We start from the raw sequence: 22,211 nt of genomic DNA on the forward strand, positions 1-22,211 counted from the left end.
AGGATTGCTATCTCAAACACATCCCTCCAAAGTGCTTTTTGCTTCCCCTGTGCTCATCCTTTGCCTGAGGAAGCCCCTTTGGGAGAAGGACTCAGTTCCCACGGGTTCCCATCTTTCCTAGGATGTTAAGGTTGCTCAGAGGGTTGGGTCTGCTCAGATTCCTGGATCTCTTTCCATCCAGGAGAGTTCAGGGCTGTGGGTGAGGAGAGGAGCCTTGCAGGAATTAAATTTGCAGAGCAATCCAGGCTGCAGCTGGTAGAAACTCCACTTGGCATAAGCAAGGGAGATAAATTCCCAGGAATTTTAGGCTTTAGGGCAAGAGGATAATTCCTGTTTTTCTCCGGACCAGCAGCTCTGAGCATCCTCTCTTGTTCCAGCGCTGTGGATGTTGCCTGCTGGCCTCTGCTCTGAGCTGTGCCTCTAATTGGGGTAATTAACTCACATTCTGTGAGTAATTATGATACATCAGTGCCTTGGAATCCACAGAGGGAAAAGGGACACCCTGGCCCAGCCCATCCCACAGCACCAGGTCCCTTTGATCAATTACCAGATTGCCCAAGGCACTGATTTGCCATTAATTCTCCTGAGTGGGGAAACCTCCCTGGTCCAGGGGAGCTTTGTCTCTAAAGTGTGAAATTGCTGCAGAGGGGAAATGCAGAAGGGACATTAATTCGTGGGAAAGCTTTGCTGTGGGAAGATAATTCATATTTCCCTTATGCAAATGCTGCAGGAATATTAATGACCTCCTGTAGGGACTGCTCTCAGAGTTATGTTTTGTTGTTGGAATGAAAATTAGGGAGTGAATTTACCCTGGACATGAGGTGGGGGGCAGCAATGGAATTGGCAGGAGCAGGAATTTGTCCCTGTTACCACAAGAATATTCCAAATGTGACATTTCTCATCATTAATAAATAATAATAATGATAACTTTAATTAAAATATAAAAAATTCCAACAGGCAGAGATGCTCACTTGCAATTCAGGTATGATCCCTCCAGTGCTCGGATTTGGGAAGAAAAGGAAAAACAACCCAAGGGATTTCTTTTCACTTTTCATAAAATCATGTAATTATCCACTGGTTTGGGTTGTAAATATTCCAGGCAAGGTTGGACAGGCTTGGAACAACCTGGTCCAGTGCAAGGTGTCCTTGCCCATGGCAAGAAGTTGGAACAGGAAGAGCTTTAGGGTCTTTCCAACCCAACCCAGTCTGGGATTCTGTGATTCCAGGAAGGAGAATGCAGCCATGGATATTTGTCCTCACAGCTCTTGATGTTTATGAAAGATAAAAGTTGGACAGAGCAATCTTTTCAAAGCCAACTCAACACCACCAGGGCTGGCAGAAACACAAAAACCTTCGGGGACTTGAAAAATGGCTGAGTGACATTAAATTGGTGATTTTTAGATGTGAGCAGTAAATAGAATGAATACATATATTATAATATATTTATGTATGGCCTGAGTTAAGGTCTTAGACTATAGATAAATTATTTTATGTTATATATATAGCATGTGGCCTTAAAAAAACCCCAAAACCAAACCAGCATCTGCCAAGAGAGCCCAAAAATTGTCTCTGGAAATAGCCCAGATCTTTCCCAGTGCATCTATAAAGAGCACCTGCATTTAGTGGTCAGCAAATGTTGCCCAATTGATGGCAACTGTTGTCAACATGAACACAAATAGATGGAATAATGAAAGATTTCTGCTGACAGTCTCAGATACAACATGTACAGCTTCCATTTGACCACAAATCCCTGACAAATTCAGTTGGCAACAAGCTGAACAGATTTTTTTTTTTTTAGGGAAAAATTATCTGGGGAGAAGCTGCCAAAACTCACATTATTCTCTTGGTGACTTCATTATTGCATTGCTGGTATTGTTCACGTTGCTTTTTTAAACGTTATCACGTTAATATTATATTTAATAATGCAATATTTTTTCTAAAAGATAAAAATAGAGTTTAAAAAGCATCAGGGGCCAATACCTCCTCTTCCACTGTAAATGTTCCCAAGACCTAAAGAAATCCCAAGAGTCCCATCATAAATATATGACATAAAAAAGGGCTGATTCCTGGTGCATCTGGAATGAGGAAGGAAGGATGAACCTCTTCCCTAAAAAACTAATCCAAGTGTTGCTGGAGGGGAAAGAAGAAAGTGAATAAACTGTTTTTTCCAACAATTTTATTCAATTAGTCTTTATCCCATGGATGTTATTCTCAGAGGTTTGTGATTTGAGTTGGGTGAAATATTCCAAGCTTTTCTCCCACTCAGCCCTTCACCCTCGCCTGAGCTGCTTTGACATCAGGAGCTTCAAATTCTCAGTTCCCAACTCCCCATTTCCACAGGTTTTTTTGGCCCAGGCTGGCTAAGCCTTTCTGCAGGGGAGGATAAACCCAATAAACAGCTTTCTGTGGTTCATTTAATGCCTCACCAGCGCTCCAGTTATTCATCTCTCCACAGAGGAGGTTTATTGCTGTGTCGACCACAAACCGATAAAGATTATCACGGAATTAATTCCCGACAAGTGTGCCGTTAGGCTGGGAGCCAAACGCTCCGAGTTATCAGCGTGAATAAATACTTGAGCATAATTTCTCAATGAGCCTGTCTTCAATGGACTTCTAAGGCCAAAGCTCTGCAAATAAACTCTCGGGGAAGCGAAAGGAACGAGCGTCACGGAGTTTTTGCGTCACACCCAGCAGATCTGACGCATCTGGTGCAGAGCTCAGGGTGTCTGTGAGCCAGAAATGCTGCCCAGATTTCCTGGGATGTGGCAGGACTTCTCCTCTGCCCTCATCATCTTCATCCTCCTTGAAGAAGGAGCGTGCAGGGGTTGTTCATCCCTCTCAGTTCTTGATCTTCCAGGGCATTTCTGTCTTCCCACTGTCTGTCTTTCCCAGCAGAGCCCTGGGATTTCTCCTGCACTTTCATTTCCATGAAATTCCCTCCTTTCCTGATTCTTCTTCACCAGCTCAAAGAGCCACTGAAGCTGCAGGGGCTGCTGATGAGCACACAGCAGCTCAAAAGCAGCCAGAAACGTCTGGGCATTGGCCAGAATAATTTTCTGCTTGTGCAAGTGACAGAAAAGTTTCCATCATCTGTTGAAAAATGATCCTAAAAATAACTTTCCCTCGAGTGCTGCTCATCCAGAGACCTGTGCAGGGTGGCTGGCAGCTTGGGGACCTTCACCTGGGAGAGGAAGGGGAAGGGATTCAAAAATAGGGAAATATTCCAAATGCTTCTTGGAATACTCCCAATACCTCTTCTTTCCAGCTCATCTCTTGTTTGTGTTGCATCTCACAGTGTCAGGACCATGTTCTTGCTGTCCTTATGGAATAATCTTGCATTGAGGGGGAAGAAACTTCACCGTGGATTCTGAGTGAGTTTATCCAACCCTTTCCTTCCAAGAAAAGTCACAGGGAGGTGTTGCAGTGAGGGTGGGAAGAAAACCTTTGGGAGCATTTTGTAGCCTTTGCAGCACCTCCAGCTTCTGTCTTTGCTAAAGGTTCATTCATTTAAGGTGCTGGAGCACCAGAGTGGGTGCTAACCCAAAAAAATCCTAAAAAAAATCTGCAAATTCCTGGAGTGGCCATGGTGGGGTGAAGGTGCTGGGGGAGAGAAGTGTCCCTTGGCTAATGGTTTTTTGCTTCACAAACACTCTCCCCAGTCAGCCTGTGATTTATGAGGAGATGGGAACTGGGCCAAGCTGGGCTCAGTCCCACCGTGGAACTGGTTTTTGTATCTTAAACAAACCAGTCAAAGGAAAGCAACGCCTCATCTTTGTGTTGGAAGATATCCCAGCCAAGGTCTGTTTGCCTGGCTGTGGAAACCGGGGCTGAGGAGGGATTTGGGAAGGGGAGCGGCAAAAAAATCATGATTTGGAGCAGGAGGGGTCTAGCTGACATCTCCAGCAGCTCAGGCCATGGTGACATGGTGACATCCTGCTTCAGGGCTGGGGAGAAGCAGTGCCTGGAGCTCCCTGTCCCCAAAAAGGACATGAAGGAGTGATGGAGACACTCAGAGCCACACGAGGTGTGGGATGTGGGATTCAAAACTGGTCCTGGCAGGAGAGAGGAACTCAGGTTTGGGCACTCGTGGTGATCTCAGCATTTGGAGAGGGCAAGTGTTGGTTTGCTTCTACTCTGAGTGGCACATTTGTTTGTGGAGCTTCTCCCTCAGGGTGTGAAAGAAGCTGAAGCTGTGACATGACTGCCATTAACTGCAAGAGAAAAATTACACAGCAAGAGCTGCTCAGTGAAGTAGAAAACATAACAAAACCATTAAAAAAATCCCAAGGTAAGCAGGGCAAGGAAGATGTAAAACTGGGCAAGCAGAGAGCTCATCCTGGTGTGAATCCTGTGGGAATCCTGACGTGTGTCAGTCACAGCAGGCAGTTCACAGTGTGGTCTCAACAGGATTTCCTTTCCAAGACTATCTCCCATCTTCACCCATAAAATTGTACTTTAAGAAGAAATTTTATTGGTTTAAAAGTCCCTGACTGCCTCAGAGGGTGGGGAGCATCCACACCTTGTTCCTCCTGCTGCTGCCTGGAATGACCTCGGCAGCTCTGGCAGCATCTCCTGCCCCAGGAGGAGCAGTTCTGCTCAGGGAACTTTTATAGGCTGTTGCAGGCAGCAATAAAAAGCTCTACACCTGGATTTTGGATGCCTGACTGCTGGAAAACGCTTGGGAAAGCTGCTGGTGAGGCCTTTAATTATGGTTATTTTGGGGCATCACTGAGTGCTCTACAACAAACCCTGGCTGCACCCTCTGGGTGTTACCCTGAGCAGCAAAATGTTGGTGATGCATTACTGCCTTGAAGGGGAAACTCCTCAAGGTTTGCTGAGGGCAAACTTTGCAGAGGTTTCCTCAAGCTGAAGGTGGCAAATTGGCTCCACAGTTTTTCCAAGTGAGGAAATGCAGGAGGAGAGGTAGGGTTGGAGTTCAGCCCTCTCAGCACAGCTTGGGGTTTTCACACCCTGGCTGTGGTTTCTGCTAGCCAGGTTTGTCCCCATTCTGATTCCATGATGTCCCCATCCTGAATCCACGATTCCCAGGCTGTCCCCAGGAGGATCAGGGTGTAAATCACTAATTTAGCACCTCCATCCAAATTAATTCGTGCTGCTCAGAGATCTCTGGAGAGGAATTCCCCAATCTGTTCCCAATCACCGAGGCTTCAAACTCACTTCAAAAGCTGTGCTTGTGACTTGTCCCCATCCAAACCTCAGTCACTGTCCCTCTGATGCCACAGCCTGGAATTCTGGAGCACTTGGCCTGCATTCCTGACATCCAGCTGGTTTTATTGGCAGTGGGGATGTTGTTTTAGAATTCCCTGCTGCTTGGAGGGGATTTCAGGAGAAGACAGAGCACCACGAGCAGCAGTTTTAAGTCAGATTTAAACACACTGGATAGGAGTTAAAAATTTTTGGGAGGCCACACCTGGGACCAGTGTGTTCAGCATCAATCAAAAATAGAAAAGGTGAAGTAAGAAATGCACTAAAAATTTTTTTTAAGCCAACAAGCTGATTCCCAAATAACCCCAAACCCCTCCCTGGTCAAATCCGAGGTGTCACAGCAGCCTTTAGACATTTAAAACTTTAATATTAATATAAAACTTTATCATAAGCTCTTATTGAAATTGAGACAGCCCAAAATCTCATATAGCCTGCCTTCAGCTCAGCTTGGTGAGACATTCCCATGGCAGGGGAATGGGAATTTCACATCCCAGTGAAATCCCATTTTTAATTCCTCTTGGCATGGCAGAGCTGCTGGTTGCCAGTGGAAAACCTGCTGGAAAATGGCATCACCAGTGAGCAGAGCACAATCCCAGTCTGTCAAACCAGTTTGCCAGCCTGTCACTGGGAGGAGTTTGCTAGCTGTGAATTTATCTGTCTTTTCACCCTGAAATTTTTGAGCAGCATTACAAAAACATAAATAGGCTCTAATTCGATGCCTGCAATCAACCACAAGCACAAATTTTCCCCAGCAGCATTTGATTTTCCATGCATCCACTATTTTGCAGAGTAATTGAGAATCAGAATTTCATCCCCAGCAGTGTTTTGCTGAAGGCAGCCTGGCTGATCTCGTTAATTAGTGACAATCATGCAGCATTGTATTTTAAAATATACAAACAGCAAAGGCTGTGGGACTCATCTTGAGCCAGTGGCATCTTTGATGTTTCCAGATGTGGAAGTTTCTTTGGCTTGTAAGTGAATTGAGGTTTTGGCTCAGTTCTGTCCCTTTTTTCCAGGGGACATCCAGTGCTGGGAGGGAACTGAGCAGGGCTGTGCAAATCCCCTGCTGAGCCACCCCCAAAAAAGGGGCTGGAAAGCCTGGACATCACCAGGAGCATCCCAAACCAGGCCTAAGCCTCCTTCCCTTCCATGAGAACCAAAGCAAATATTTTCAAAGTTAGTTATTCTCCCCAAGAGATTAATTGCCAGCCAAAAAAAGAGATTTTAAAGCTGTTCCTATTGCCAGTGTGAGGAGCTCTGTTTGTGTGGATATTGTGATGACACCTTAATAGGCTGTTGCTCATCCCTGGGATCTGTGGGACTCAGAACACTCTGCTCTTCACATCCCAATTTAGGGGAATTAGTCCTTCATTTGCCTCCATAAATGATGTTTTTTTCCCTTTGGAGTTGCATCATTTTGGATGTGATCCTCCACAAGAGAGGAGGCAGGGACCTTGTTCAGCAGCTTCCTAGGAGGGGAAAGGAGCCCTGGATGAGTTTGGAAAACCAAACCACCCCAAACCCCTGCTGAGTTCTCTTTACTCCCTTTCTTTCTCCCCTTTTTTTGGAAAAAAATGACCCAATCCTGACCATCCCTCAATTGGGCAGTCGATATCCAGCCCTGCCTGTGCTGGAAGTTTGATTTTTGCCATGTGGGAGGGTGTGTTGATGTTGAAACTCTTCCTATTCCTTCATCAGCATTCAATTTATTTAAAAAAATAAACAAAAATCCCTGTGAGCCACAACATGTTGTTTAATCAGCAGAGAGCTGGTTAGCAAAGGGAAAGGGATAACTGAGCCAGGTGCAAAATTCTTGGGAACAATTCAGGGATTGCACTGGAAGGAAAATACCCCAGGGCAGGTCTGCCCAGAGCAGGGATGGAATTCACCTCCTGCTCAGTTCTCTCTGAATAAATGAGGAATATCTGGGTGAGTAAAGCAAAGAACAGTCAGAGAGGAGCTATAAATAAAGGTACTGAGGCACCTTTCCTGCTGGAAGCATTTTGTGATAAGCAGTGGAGCTGAGAGATAAGAGCTCTGTGTGTGTCTAGAATAACTCAGCCTCACTCCAGCCCCTTCCAGCCCTGAATGCTTTCATCTCCCAGCTCTGCTCACAGCCCAGGATAACAAAATCCCAGAGGATCCAGGGGAACATTCCCAGCCCCAGATCTTTGGTGCATCCGTGGATATCTGCTCCTGGTGTGCATGGAAATTGTGTCTGCAGGCAAATCCTCAGCACCTCTGGGGAGTTTTTGAAGCTTCAGGGAGTCCTGGAATGCACATGGAGAACCTCTGACATTGAATTGACCCTCAGCAGACACTGGTGAGAATATCAGGAGATTCTGCTGGTGGTAGGAACCACTGGAAATTCAGGAAAACCCACTGGAAATTCAGGAAGAACCACTGGAAATTCAGGAAAAACCACTGGAAATTCAGGAAGAACCACTGGAAATTCAGGAAAAACCACTGGAAATTCAGGAAAAACCACTGGAAATTCAGGAAGAACCACTGGAAATTCAGGGAAAACCACTGGAAATTCAGGAGAAACCACTGGAAATTCAGGGAAAACCACTGGAAATTCAGGGAAAACCACTGGAAATTCAGGAAAAATCACTGGAAATTCAGAAAGAACCACTGGAAATTCAGGGAAAACCACTGGAAATTCAGGAAAAACCACTGGAAATTCAGAAAGAACCACTGGAAATTCAGGGAAAACCACTGGAAATTCAGGAGAAACCACTGGAAATTCAGGAAAAACCACTGGAAATTCAGGAAGAACCACTGGAAATTCAGGAAGAACCACTGGAAATTCAGGGAAAACCACTGGAAATTCAGGAAAAACCACTGGAAATTCAGGAAACTGCTGCCAAATGGACTTTTGTGACCACTCATCATCATCATCCCTTCCACAGAGGGGTCTGAACACGGGCAGAGATGAGTCTGCGGCAGGAGGCCAGGATTGGGATGGCTTGGCAGAGTTCTGAAGGAGGATTTTGCACAGAATCTGCCACTGCAGCCAGAATTCAGCACGTTCAGCTCTCTCCTACATCCCTGGCATTTTGCAGAGCAATGAAATTGGTGCTAAACTCACCGTGGCTCCTTTGGACGCTCAGGGAGAGCGAAGGGAAAGCAACCAGCGGCAAAATTCCTTCGCGAGGATCTTTTCTCTCGGCTCGGAGTGGAAACTGGGAGAAACTTGGTGAGTTGAGGCTGCCAGAAGAAGCTGCACCATTTTCCCTGGAAATTAATTTATTTCTCTGTCTCTGCTCCAGGAATAGGATTAGGGAAAAGCCTGGAAACAGCAGGACAAAGTTGAACACGGTGATGCACACAGAGATGGAGGATTGATGTTCGAAGCAGTGGAGGAATTCCAAACATGTTTTCATGTTCTGCATCCTGCCTTTCATGCCTTCAGCAGTAGGAAAAAAACGTTGCCTTTACATTTCTGCCTGGAAAAACAATTAGGAATGTTAATTGCACTGCCCAGGAGGTGGGACTGCTGGCCAGGAAGGAATTTCTTTGCTCGTAAACAGGAAGACTCAACCTTTCCCGCCATTCTCCGGGAAGGTGGCGGGAGGATTCCAAAGAGCTGGAAAATGGGATTTCAGTGGGGAAAGCAGCAGGAGGAAGAAATGGAAAAAGGGAACAACAGAGCAAAAGCATCATCCTGGAGCAATCTCTGCTCTGCTCGTGCTGAGGGGAAATTCATGTGAATGGTGTAGGCAACTCATTGCTCTTTGGAAGTTCTCCAGGATTTCCCTGGAATCTGATTACCTCTGTGAGAGGTGGGGGAGCACCCAACACCCCCTCCCCTCCCAAAATGACAGAGTTTCCATGGGCAGAAATCTGAGTTATACCCAGAGCTCTGTGCCCTGCTCAGCTCCACCGTTACGGACTGATGGGGATCCCATGGAAAGGATATTTGGGGAGAAAACCCTTCTTTGCTCAGGTTGAAACTCCAGTGTTTCTTCTCAGATTTTGGCCTGATTGTTGAACCTTGAGTGTTTCTTTCAGAAACATTGCTTTTATGGTGAAAAACGTGACAGATTTTCCTGATTGGAGGTTATGGACTGATGGGGATCACATGGAAAGGATATTTGGGCAGGAAACCTTTCTTTGCTCACTTTAAAACTCAGTGTTTCTCCTCAGGTTTTGACATGATTGTTAAACCTTGAGCGTTTCTTTCAGAAATATTGCTTTTACGGTGAAAAATTGTGATAGATTTTCCTGATTTCAGGTCTCCACTTTCATCCCTCTGCTGAGTGCAGCACAATGTGGGACACAGGGAATGTGAGCTCTGCCCCTGCAGGCTCTGACAGCACCTGAGTTGGGGCAATTTAATAATTTTTAATCTTCTTTTCCTGCAGAATTTGTGTCACCTGCCCCACAGTTCTCCCTGCCAACAATTCCCAGCGGAAACACAGATATCAAACACGAGCTCTGGTTATCTCTGGTGAACTTGTGTGCAAAAGCAAAAGGTGAAGTTGAAAGATTTGTGTTGAAAAGATCTCGTTTTGTGGTGCATTTCAGGTCACTTATCCTTGGCTCTTCCCAGGGCGCAGGAAACTAGGGCAGGGCAATTGGAGAACACCAAACGAGTCATTTCCCCTCACTTTCCTTCACTATTCCCATCTGGAAAAGGGGGAAGAGGAATATTAACTTCTCCTTGAGGGGTTGGGATAACGAGCTGGCTGCAGGATCCCGAGCTGGGATTGGGAAAACGAGCTGGCAGTGGCTGGATTTTATTATATCCACGTGTTATTATTTAATCTTGAATAAACAAAGCCATTCCCCAAGGGTCTTTAGGACAACATTGCCTTTCAGTGAGTGCTAATTGACTTTTCTGTAAGACACCCAGAAAAAAGGATCTCTTCATTAAAACCCTCACCACACGGGCTAAACCTTCAGCAAATACTCCAAAACTCGAGTTTCCGTCCTGTCCCGCTTGCCAAAAGCGGTGTTTTGTCCCTTTTTGCAGTGATTCAGAGCGTCCGTCCCTCTTCCTCCCTGCTGGCAGTGCCAGCCGCCGGCAGAGCCGTGACGCCCGCGGTGTTCTGGGAAGCAGCTCTGCCCAACTTCCAACCTCTGCCAAACAGGAATCACCCCTGAGGTGTCCCCAGATCTCACCCAGTGATGAGGCAGGGCGGGAGAAGAGGTTTGGAAATGGAATCAGAGCCTGGACAGGCAGATCTCAAAGGAACAAGGTGTCGTCTCCCTCCTGAAATTGCCGGAGCCACTGGGGATTGTTGGCAGGGAAAATTGGGGGGCAGGTTGCATAAATTATTTTTTAAATTATTAAATAGCAGGAAAAAAATTATTAAATAGCCCCAACTTAGGTGCTTTCAGAGTCTGCAGGAGCAGGAAAAAATTATTAAATAGCCCCAACTCAGGTGCTGTCAGAGCCTGCAGAGGCAGAGCTCACATTCCCTGTGTCCCACACTGTGCTGCACTCTGCAGAGGGACGAAAGTGGAGACCTGAAATCAGGAAAATCTGCCCCATTTTGGCCCTGTCCTCATGGCCACACCGGCTGAAAACAGATGGATGGAAACAGATTTCCTGTAGGGATATTTGGTTATTCCCACATTCCCCCTCCTGCTTGTAGCAGCCCCACATTTTTGGAGGATGTCCTGCAGCGTCCATCATAGGGATAATATCCAACTGCAGGAGAAACCCCCTGGGAAAATGCTGTTTATTCAGTCAGGAACTGAGGACATGCCCTCATTTGTAAATTTTGGGCAAGTCCAGATGGCTCCAAGTGCTGGGATTCCTGAATAGGGAACAGAGGTGTCCTGGCACCAAGGGGAGCTGCCTGGAAAGGAACATCCCTGCGGAGAAACTGAGACTCTTTGTGTGCTCCTGGCAGCCCCTGGACTTTTTTTTTTTTCTTTGCACTTTTCATGGGGTTTTTTCTTCCCTTCCTGGCCTTGTGAATTTTCTTTCCTTGGGAAACTCCAGGAAGAGCCTGGTGCCAGCAGTGCCACCTTTAAATAGCTTTGCACCCCAGGATTGCTGGGGGGGAAAATGAATATTATTTTATCAATAAGATGCATATAATGCATATTATTTTGTAAACCATATTATATTGTAAACCAAAGCCACACAGCCAGGTTGAGGAATGAAACAACTCCTGCCTTGGCTGATCAGCAGTGACATTATGGGCTGAAGGCATTTCTGGGACATCCTGATGGATTTAGAGGAGTCAGCAGGGACTTGGCTCTTCAGGAAGTTTCTGGAACTAGCAGCGCCCTTCCAAGGCTTTTGCAGAATCCTTGACAGCTTTGAAGGAAGTTAATTCATTGCAGGAGGTAAAACTGTCAGGAAAGGCTCCTGAGGCCATAAAATGCCTGTCTGAGTATTTAACTGGAGCTTGTGGTTCATGCAGCTGCTGCAAGAACAAGGAAGGATTTCGGGTTGGAAACGCTGTGCAGGTACTGGGAGGCTCAGTGTCAGAGCTGTGTCAGCAGGATAATTCCCTTCCTGCTCCCTTCCTGGCCTTGCTTTTGGGCACAGATTATGGTCTAATCCTCGGTGTTCCATTTCTTTTCCTGTCCCAGAAATACAAAAGTACAGGATTGAGGGTTTTGAGGCTCAGTGTGCTTGAAAGGAGCTTTCCTGGAGAGCCACACAGCAAAATCTGAAGGTTTCACTTAAAATCCCTTCTAATAAGGCCTCCTGCCAAGTCTATCCAAAGCAGCAGGAGCTTTTCCATGGACTCTAATGGGCTTTGGGGAAAGCTCAGGACACAGCAGGGAGCTCTTGTCTAGCAGAATGAGCTCTCCTGAAGCCAACCCCCTGCTCTTCCCTGGAGGTTGGAATAATGTGAGATTTGGACCAATTGGAGACACAGGAACAATCCAGGTGGCTTTTATTTATTTCCTGGTGCTCACTGGTTCCTTTCTCCAGAGGGAGAGCAGAGAGGTTCTGCTGGGAAAAGGCTGCAGAGGGATTGGGATGGGATTGCTCTGGTGAGGAGGTGATGCTGGAAAATAGAGGAGAGAGGCTGCCTGATGGCTTCCTAATTATCCCTGCCACTTCATTTGGGTGAAATCCATTAGCTGTTCAAGAGAAAAGTTAGGACATTTTATGCCAGGCAGGTGTGGATTTGGAAGTGGGCAGAGCTGGTGATTCCCAGTGGAAGGCTGCAGGTCCAGTGCCAAGTGGAATGGCAACACTGGGAGGCACTGGGAAAGGGCTGGTTTGTACCCTTGGAATTGTGATTCAGGCATTTGCCACTTGCTGATGTCAAAACATCATTTCCCCCAGCGCTGAGGAGCGTACGAAACATTCCCATTTCCCATTTCCCCAGGAAGAAACATCACAGCACTCCTGTTGTTTTGTGCCTTCTCGTGGCTGAGCTCATTCCAGAGGCCAAGAGGAGCACAGGAACTGTGGACACCTTCCCTGGGATGTGGACATCCCTGCAGGAGCCAGGAATTCAGGGATATTTCCAGCCTGTGCCCAGGGAGAGGTGAAAATAAAGGAAAATAGGCAGGGAGAAGCAGAAATATTTGGGAGACTTCTGCTTCCTTCAAATTCCAGAGGCTACTAAGGAGATAAGCTTCTTTTTGAGGCTTCTGTCCCACAATTATCCAAAAAAACTGCAGGGAGGTGAAGTGGGAGAAACACATCCTGATAATCTGTTTGTGAAGTACCTTGGAGTGACACCAACTTCTCCCTGGAGCCCAATGTTCCCAGAGTTGTTATCCAGCTCTCTGGCTATCAAATAATCAGGGAAGGCAAAGAGGAGGGAGAATTTTGGCTTCTGGAAACAGAAGAGATGACCCAGTTTGGCATTCCATTTCCTGGGAGAAGGAGAGGTGGGATCCCTTTGGGTCGAGGGAAAGCTGGATCACAGCAACCTTCCCAATGATGGAGAGGAATTCCCAATTTGGATTTGTGATTTTTTTTCCCCAGAAACACAAACTGGCAGTGGCTGATGGGAGGACAATCCATGTGGGAAGCTGCAGGGGAAGGAAAGTGGAGGAAGAAGGAGGAAGTTGATGAGCCAGAGGGAGAATTATCCAGGAAAAGGACTATAAAGAACAGTGGGAAGCTGCAGGGGAAGGGTTGGAAAGTGGAGGAAAAGGGAACAAGAAGAGGGAGGAAGTCGGTGGATTTATCCAGGAAAGATTTATCCAGGAGGAAGATTTATCCAGGAAAAAGACTAGAAGGAACAGTGGGAAAGAAGGGAAGGAGCAGAGCCAGGATCGACTAAAGATCAAGAGCCTGAAGGGACAACCTGGAGAAACAGAGGGAGAAATGAGAAACAGGGGGAGAAATGAGAGGGAGAAATGACCCTGAATCCCCTCGGGCACCACAGCCAGCACGGATTTGGGAATGGCAGCATGCAGAGGCTGTAAATGCGGCAGATTTGAGGGAATTGGCTCCAGAGCAGCCCCAGGATCCATCCCATCCCATCCCATCCCATCGCAGGGACTGTGGGCTGCTCTCCAGCCCCGCGGGGTGAAGGGCACTGCACTCCCTGCAGGAAGACGCCAGGCAACCCACCAGGAGCGCCAAAGGAAGCAAAACAAAGTCATTGCGATGCGTTCGGGACTTCAAAGCTCCGTGCCACGCCTGGTTGTTGCTGTCGGCTCGGAGCCAGGGCTGGAATGAAAGGGGGAAAAGCTGCTTTATCTTGTTTTGCTCCAAACCTGCCGGAGAGAGGAGAAAGTTGCATCTCCAAATGCACCAGCATCACTTAGGGACGTGAATCCACCTCAAAATGCGACCCTTTGTCTTCTGCATCGCTTCGATGTCAGCATTTAGCACCCAAATCCGTGAAAATTCGGAGTTCCCAGGCTGTTATGCATCCCAGAAAATGTCACCTCACAGCCAAGCTATGGCGTGACTGGAGCTGAACTTAGGGAAGAATTGGTTGGAGGGGAAGAGCTGAAAAGCTGCACTTGCAGAAGGGGTTTGTTGACAGAGAAATTGGGAGCCCAGAGTTTGTTAAATATTTTTTAAAAAATAAAAGTCTGACTCATGTTCACAAATGAGTAAAATTAAACCGCTGCCACTGCTCCCGGGAGTCTCCAGGGGACTCGCATGGAAACTGCAATGAAAAGTTTAGAAATGGTGACATCAATTATTAATTTCATTAAAATGTGTGCCCGGCAGAGCAGCACTCAGGAGCTGCTGCTGCAGGCAGGGTTTGGAGCAAGCTGCTCCAGTGGAAGGTGGGCTGGAAGGAGCTGATCTTTATGGACTCATCCCAAAAATCTGGGATTCCAGGGAGCAGGCAGAGGTGAAGCTGATATTTTTTGCCACGGCCCTGCAGTTTGCCACACGGGAGATATCCACGCCCAAAGTGATGAGCAGCGGCTTGTTGGGATGCTGTGACTTGTCGGTGTCCCCTGGGGCTCCAAAATCATCCCTCTGGGCTGTGGCAGCAGTGGAAGATGTGGCTGTTCCCAGCTCCCCTGGTGTGGTTTGGGGCTGTGGGGTGGATGGATTCAAACCATCATTTCCCCCAGCACTAAAGAGCTTATGAAACATTCCCATTCCCCATTTCCCCAATCCTCTTTTGCTGTGATTTGTCACCTGCAGCCAGGTCTGTGTCACCCCGAGGGCTGTGACAGCGTGGGCAGAGCGGGGCTGCCTCTGCCTCCTGCCCTGGGCAGCTTTGGGCATCACAAAATAAATGGATTTCAAGGTAATAAGGTCCAAAACAGAGCTGTGAAGGTGCTGAAAGCTCAGCCTCGAGTGCAGCCTCCTCTGGCCAGCCTTGCCCAATTTATCCCGCAGAGAAGAGCAGATAATTGGGCTCCAGGCTCAATTTGAGGAGCAGCTTCTCCAGGAGAGGTGGCAACTCCTGAAATCAGCCCTGAAATCAGCCCTGAGATCAGCGCAGCTCCTGCTTGGATCGCTCATGACTCAGAGGTGTGAGGAAATGTGAGAACACTCCGCAGCACAGCTCCTCTAATGGGGACACTCCCTCTTTCACACGCTTTGGAGGTGATTTTTTTTAAAAAATAAAATCTGAAGGAGCAGAATGTGAGCAACAGCCAAGGAATTTATTTGCCCACGTGCTGTGTAGCTCTCTCTCACACTTCTGTTCTCGTGCAGCTTTGCTCGTGGTGCAGATCTGGGTGGAGTGGAGGGAATAAAGGTAATTTTCTCCATGGGAATAATGTGGTTTTTACACATGGGGTGGCTGCACTTGCAGGCTTTGCTCAGCGAGGGAGGAAGGCAGAGCTCTGGGAGGAGCAGCAAGGAGAACAAAAGCAGGTGAATGTTTCTGAAGCAGCATCTGCTCAGAGGAAAAGGTTGTAGAGACCTTAACTAAACACTCCTGGCACAAGGACTAGTGAGTGTTAATGGAATTTAGAGGGAAATTATTATGGGATCGAGGGAGAGCACTGCACAACAGGAGTGGGGAGGGTGCAAGAGGTGAGGCAGAGAGCCTGGGAAAGGATGTGCCTGGAAAAACACTGCCCGTGGCACCTCAGCAGCTGCCTCACCCCAGGTTAGAAACCAACCCCAAAAGGGAGTTTGGGTTCCTGCTGTCCCCAAAGAGAGCCTGGGTGTGTCTGGTGAACCCACACTGGATTCATGGTTATGGAAATCCCCTCAGCAGTGAGATCTCTGCCAGCTGCCAGGCTGAAATTCTTATCTTAGGAAGTCCTCACATGTGAAACATCTCAAAAGCAAGAGCAAGGACTCTCCATACTTGGAGAGAGTCTGCATTTTCTCCCTGGTGTGAGCAGAGAGAAAAAGGTATCTGGGTGGAGCTGGATTTGGGGATTAGCTGAGATCAGCTCCGGTGAGTGACTCCAGGGCAGCAGGAGCTGATTCTGTGAATGGGACCTGTGAGAACCAGCTGGAGTGACTCAGGCAGGCTCAGGATCCCTTTGGGAAGCATCACACTTCACTCCTCAGGAATGCTGTGCTGAAGGCTGAAAGCAAAACTGTTCATCAGAGGTGCACCTGGAGACATCCTTGGCTTGCATCAATGGGAGCAATTGGTGTCATTTTTACCCAAAGTAGGGCATGGGAATGGTCGTGGGAGAACCTGGGGTGTCTTTATCCAAGGCTGTGGGAGAGCTTGGAGAAAAGAGGGATCAGAGGGATCTTGTGGCTCTGCACAGCTCCTGACAGGAGGGGACAGCCAGGGGGTCAGGCTGTGCTCCAGGGAACAGGGACAGCAGGAGAGGGAACAGCCTCAGGCTGGGCCAGGGGAGGCTCAGCTTGGCCAGCAGCAGGAATTTCTCCATGGAAAGGGTGCTCAGGCCTTGGCAGGAGCTGCCCAGGGAGATTTGGAGTGCCCATCTCTGGAGGTGGCACTGAGTGCTCTGGGCTGGGGACAAGGTGAGGATCAGTCACAGCTTGGACTCGATGGCCTTGGAGGTCTTTCCCAACCTAAATGATTCTGGAATTCTGGGAAATGTCACTTCTGGGTGTCACTGAGGCTGTGCTGACACTGGGATAAGAGACAGAGCAAGCACTGGAAGGTTCTGTAAAACCTCATGGATGGCAGTGAGAAGAAAGCCAGAGAAACACAATAATTGGAAGCAAATGGAAATAAATGGGAAGCATTGAGCTGTTGACACATGAAGGGACATGGAAGTGACACAAACGAAGCAGTGACTAACAGGACACTGCAAACAGAAGGAGGGTCACACCGACAAGGAAAGGAAAGCAATTAGGGGGTTAGTTAAGAGAAATGGAATGACTAATTGAAGGAAAGTGTCAGCTGAATGTCAGGAAATCATTCCTAAGTGGGAGCAGCTCAGGACCGTGGAACAAGCTCGAAATGAGATTTCCTGAGCTGTTCAGCCCTGAGTCAAACACTCACAATCCACCGTGGACTTGGCAACAGCCCAGGCCTGAGCTGCTTCCATCAGAGCCTCTGCTCTTGTCCCAGTTGTTTGCAAAACAAAAATGATGTTAAAGTCCATAAAACACAGCAAAATTTCCACTCAGCCCTCGCCACAGGAATCCTTCATTCCTTGAAACTCCTGGTCAGGCACAGACCTTTGGTTCCATCAGGCAGCCGTGGAAAGATCTCCAAAACTGATTGAACGTGTTTGCCTTGAACCCTTCCTTCTCCTGGAGTTCACAAAAAGCCAAACAACCTCAAATCCTGATTTGATCTTTATTGTCCACCCTGGAAGGCGTAGTCATTTTCTGATTCATTTACTCCTGTGGCCAGTGCCAGCTTGGTCCCTGGAATTGCCTGTCTAGGAAGCTGCTGCCTGCCTGGGATGGGTGGTGTGGTGTTTTCCAGCTGGGATGGAGCTAATTTCCCTTTTCATTCCTTTCTCAATGTCCCCTGTGCCATGGGAATAGGAAAAGAGGCGGAGTCCCGAAAAAACTTGTGAAATTCTGAGCTGCAGGGGAAGAGAATCACAGACTTGGTCATGAACTCCCAGCGCAGGGAGTTTGTGTTGAGCTGGAGTTTGATATCAAGAGATAAACAGCACTTGCAGAACTTTCCTTCCGTCCCTGATGAACTCAGGACTGCTCTGAAAATCGGGGCTGGTTGCTTAAATTTGCCAAGAGTTCCCACTAGAAGGAAAATTCCCTGCAAGTTCAGCCCATCCTTGTTTTCCTTGCTGTGTCACACATCCCAGCTTCTCTGTGTCCAAGGAAAAGTGGAGGTGGCACTGAGTGCTCTGGGCTGGGGACAAGGTGGGGATCAGGCACAGGCTGGACTCTGATCCTGGAGATCTTTTCCAACCTCAGGGATTCTGAAATATTTCTTGTTTTGAGATCTCGGAGTGGAAAGCTTTCCTGAATGGAAATTCCTCCCCAGCCTGCTGTTTGGGGGATGTTTCAATCCCTGTGGTGCCTTCAGTGGTAAAAGTTGACAGAGAAGTGTCACAGGCAGAGGTGTCACTGTCAGGCTGATTTACACAACCCCATGGATTTCCCAATGCTGGAAGTTGGGAATACAACCCAGCAGTGAGGAGAAAGGCTCCCTGGGGAGGTGTGAGAGGCAGGCACAGGGCTTGGACAATGATCCTGAGACAATTCCCACCACGCTCCAGTGAACTCTGCTCTGCTCACCACACGCCACAGAAAGAGGCAATTAACATTACTTAACTTTTGGCTGGTTTTCCCCCCAGATTTGATGTTGTTGACTCGTTTGGGAGCTGCATAATTCCTTTGGAAAAGTGAAAGGGTTCCAATCAGCCAGGGCAGAAACAGAAAGAAATCACTGATCCCATGGTGGATGTGGACTTTCCTCTGACCTTCAACTGTTGTTTCTCAAGCTGCTTTTCTGTTCTTATTCTCATTTTTAAGGCAGAGTAACTTTCTTACAGCCTCAGAGTTGAATTTGGTTGGTAATTTCACTGATTTTACCTAATTTTGTTGGTAATTTCACTGATTCGTGTCACAATGTTGTCCAATTTTATTCTGCCATGGGATACTTGTAAAACATCCACGATATTTTCTTCAAATTGTGGATTCCTGTGCTCCCAGCTGCTGTTTATCCACTTCCCCAGGAGTCCCCAGTGAGCACAGGGACAATCTCTGCTCAGAGCCACACCAGGATGTGAAATCTGAAATCCTCCCCTCGCCTGGAGTAGCAGAACCGGATTTTTATCGATGTCAGCCAGACGAGATTCTGTCCAAGATGTTCTAATAAAAACAAGAGTCTGCCCTGGGAACCAAGAGCCTCGTGAGAGGGTTTTTCCAGCTCATTCAGCACCGAGGAGCTGCAAACAAGGTGGTGCTGCTGACATGGAGGTGCTGACATGGCTCACACCCTTCACACTGCTGCTCCAGGGCTCCGGGAGGCTCCTGATCCTTTAGGGATGGAGGTTTTTGCTTGGAGATGAACTTTTTGGTGCTGATGGACCCTGTGAAGGCCTCGGGAAGCACATGAAAGGGGCAGGATGGCAGTGAGGGGTGAGGAGATGTGGATTTGCTGTCTGCACTGCTGCTCAGGGCGCTGCAATAACCAAGTTTCCCCCACTCTTGTCCAAAACTCCCAAATTTCTGCTCCCAGAGGTGCCAAGTTCCACCTGAGGGGTGGAGAAGATCAAGAGGAGTATGAGGAGGCTGCAGGAACAGCAGATTTGGGGTCTGTGACTGTTTTGTCCTCCCACTGCTGAGTGGGGCAGGAGGACAGAATCCTCTGGGATTTGTCACCCTGTGTGTCACCAACCAAGGGTTGGCTTTTGCTGGTGGCAGAGCTGCTCAGTGGGGTTCTAAACCCCATTTTGGGGTGCTTTCCATCACAAAATAGATGCTGAGACCTCTCCCACGTGGCAGTGTTGTCTTCAGAGCTTCCTTACAGAGGGGCTGGGCAGGTGAGGTGAGGACACCCCGAGAGCTCCCTGTGCAAATCCCTTGGGAATTTCTGGAGAAAGAGAGGCCAGCTGAGCCCAGAGGGAAGAAAAAACGATCCAGCACTGCATCCAAGCAGGAAATCTATCCTGCTCCACATATCTGTGGAAAATTGCTCTTCTGCTGTGGGGTGACAGCTGGCTGTGACATCCCAAGGGGCTCTTTGGGATGCTGGTGACTCCAAACAGCCCTCCCTGTCCCCTGTGACTGTCCTGTCACCTCCCCCTGTCCCTGTGCTTCCTGGAAAGGCAGGAGGTGACAGTGGGAGCAGGGCAGGGGAGATGACAGCTCTACAGTGATTCCCCCCAGTCGAGCTCAGAGACACTTCAGAGACCAAGTCAGAGCAGTGGGTATTTGCTTTATTCGATGTGTGGGGAATGTTTATGGATGTTATGGATGTGTGGGGAATTGTTTCCACCAAACACACACACCTCAGTACCCCAAAGACACAGTGTTATAGGTAAAATTCATGAATATTCATCACATTCCCCAGGGTAGGAGTGATTATACAAATTACTTCTCATAAGTCATTAATATTATTAGCGATTTCTTGTGCTCAATGGCAAAAGGATTCCTTTTGCCCCCTTTTATCTTGCTAAGATTAAGGGAATCCACAAGGCCAGAACTGACAGGCACCATGCTGGTGGAAGGGCTAAAAGCTCAAAGAAACAAGAATGGTTGAAGTGCAAATAGATTTGGGTTTTCTATTTGACTACTCCTTTCTCAACAGCTCATAATGCTGCTGCTGCACTGGGAGAAACTGGTTTGCCCTTTTTCCAGAGCCTGTGGGGTCACAGAGGTTCAGCCACACCACCTCACAGGAGGAATTTGCTCCGTGGGGAGACCCAGCAGGAATTGCAGGGCATGGAACAATGGGAGATCCACAGGAGCTGAGCTGCCAGGGTGGGAAAACTGCATGGAGTGGGTTGATGATGGACAGAGAGGCTGAAGGTTCTCAGGAGAGAGGGAAGTGATGTTCCAATGGTGGGGAAGAGAGCAGTGGGACAATTCCAGGCCTGCAGTTCCAGGGGGTTGCAATGCTGGTGGTGGTGAGACTATGGATAGTGGGGAAACACCCAGGAAATGATGGGAATTTGCAGGTTTGGGCTGTAAATCCAGAGGTTTCTGGTGGGATTGTCCAATGAATATCAGCCTGAGTTTGTCACCTACAGCTGACACACACACACACGCATGGTGACATTGCCTTGGCATCATTTCATGCCAACACACACAAATGTCAGATTTTTATTCAAATGAATGAGTTCTGATTCAGATCTAATCCAAGAAACTCTGCCAGCATGAATTTTATTTGCATGGTCCTCCTGCTCGTTCTCCTTTTAATGCCAAAACCCACTGGATGTTGCCCAAACCCGTTTGAAATTTAAAAAAAAAAAATTAAAAATCCGCTTCATCACTGCATCACTCAGTCTCCAAAATCTACAGAAGTTTCTGCTTTAAAGATGTGAAGGAATTTCTTCCTGCCTTTTCCAGCTCACTTCATCCTCAGCCACCCCAGTGGGAACGTGGCAGTGAAGTGCTCTGGCTCTGCTCCCAGCAGTGACCCCACTCTCCAGCAATCCACTCCCAACCACTCTCCCCATCCAGTTTTCCCACCTGCACGAGGTGTTGATGAGGCAGGAGGCTGGGATGATGGATTGCTGGAGGTCTCCCTGCGGAATCCAACCATTCCCTGACAGATTCCTGACGTCAGGAGGCTCTGGAAAAGCCTGGAATCCCAGCAAACCCCGCCAGATCCTGCCGGCCTGCCCTGAGAGCAGCAAACAAACACAAACACCCCAAATAATGCCTGGAAAAGCGTTACCCTGGGCACGGGGCTGTGCTGTGCTCTGTTCCTGCTGGGGTTGGAGCAGAGCCGAGCTGGCAGCTGTTCCCTGCCTGGTTCAGAGCTTCAAAGCCTGCTGGTATTTCCTTTGAGTCATCTGGGTGAAGAGGCTGATAAGGCTGTGGCTCAGCGAGGTGTCAGAGCCTTTCCCTGCCTGCCTGGAGCTGCAGAGCCCTCCAGGGACATTCCAGAGCTGGATTTTGCCTCCCCTGACCACAAACTCAGGAAAACTCCCTAAAAAAAAGGTGAAGCCAACGGGAATCACCTGAAGAATGGGTTTCATCTGATGGATGAGGGTTAGGATATTCCAAACCCTGTATCCCAAAGTTTTGAAGACTTCCTCAAGTCCTTCTGTGATGTTTGCTGCTTCCAGTCCAGGTCTGATGCACATTCCTGACCCTCTGAAGGTTTGGGAGCACTTTAAGGACTTCTAAAAACAATTTAGTTGTCCCCTGTCTGACCAAGTCAAAGTGAGTGTACAAAACACATGGATAAGCTTAGTGCTGTGTTGGATTGTGCTCTGGTTTTGGTGGAATTCCATCATTTTTTCATCAGGAAACACCCTCAGTGCTCTGATAAATGTCCCAGGGATGGAGCCAGGGCTTTGCATTGAAAGAGAATCTCTTGTTCAAGAGCTCCAGGCAAGCTGGAGGAGTGAGAACTTCCCCAGGGCTGATGTAAAAAGCTGCAGGGGGTCATTTCCACCACTCACTTCCCACTTCCCCTGGGATTCCCTGAAGTTCTTCCAAGACAAACAAACCCCTGTTTGCTGAGGCTTTCCCAATCCTCCCTCTGCCACCAGAGCTCTTTAGGAGAGACGAATTTCCCGATCCTGTTTGCAGC

The 22,211-nt window shown here is 48.0% G+C and overlaps 1 long non-coding RNA gene across 1 annotated transcript in view; it reads left to right on the forward strand.

The window, feature by feature from the left end:
* The window catches only part of LOC146431402 (uncharacterized), a 46,906-nt gene extending 30,297 nt beyond the window's left edge, over positions 1-16,609 (forward strand). The window contains exon 3 of the long non-coding RNA XR_014854840.1: positions 16,549-16,609. This is a non-coding gene — a long non-coding RNA (uncharacterized LOC146431402). The remainder of the gene's footprint in view (positions 1-16,548) is intronic.
* Positions 16,610-22,211: the final 5,602 nt, after the last annotated feature.

This window comes from Lichenostomus cassidix, chromosome 13 (assembly GCF_008360975.1).
Source record: "Lichenostomus cassidix isolate B80296 chromosome 13, HeHo_3.0, whole genome shotgun sequence".
NCBI lineage: Eukaryota > Metazoa > Chordata > Aves > Passeriformes > Meliphagidae > Lichenostomus > Lichenostomus cassidix.